Below are 750 nucleotides of genomic sequence, written 5' to 3' on the forward strand. Positions count from 1 at the left end.
TAGCGGAGATTGCCGTGGCCTTGGGGTTCGCGTTTGAGGGAACCAGCCTGTCAGATCAAGACGAAGGACAGCGCCCGTAGGGAGGCGACTGCAAAAGTCACCGGCAGGACGTGCTCCAACCCAATGTCAACTTGGGAAAATGTGTGCATTTCAGAGGTTTTTCCTTTCAAAGCTGCAGGAGTAGGCAGTAGGGCATCCATGGACTTCACTCTGAAATTAAGCTTGAAACATACCGCTTCATTTGGGATCCCAAAGTGACAGATGCCATATGCTCATTTGCATTAAATAAGATGCATGCGACAGAGGAGGGCAGGCACTGCACGTCTCCCTGCCTGGCTTCCAGCATGGCTGGCACAGTTACGAGGTGCCGCTGACAGTGTATCAGTGGGTTCACATAGCACGTGCTGGCAATTAGGGCTGCTCACAGCAGACACAACTCGGAAGGGGTTTGTGTCCTACTTTGTATTGTTCTCAGGCCAGCCAGGCCACACTGGATCATTGTGCTGCTCCCAGGTTTTGCCCCACTTTTGAGAATGATGCAGGAGCTACCCCTGCAGAAGAGGTTACTGTCTAGCTGTATTCTTCCTCTTTGTGTCTGTTCAACACAGAGAAAGGTATGTCCCATGGTTTTTAAAGACTTAGATCTTGAGACAGCCTGCCTCGTTAAGTTAATTTGGAAAAATGGGGAAAGTTTCTGTCCTTTCTAACAGTAAATAATTTATTACGGCACATTGCTTCTTTGAGACTTAT

This window comes from Haliaeetus leucocephalus, unplaced genomic scaffold (assembly GCF_000737465.1).
Source record: "Haliaeetus leucocephalus isolate CR32 unplaced genomic scaffold, Haliaeetus_leucocephalus-4.0 Scaffold616, whole genome shotgun sequence".
NCBI lineage: Eukaryota > Metazoa > Chordata > Aves > Accipitriformes > Accipitridae > Haliaeetus > Haliaeetus leucocephalus.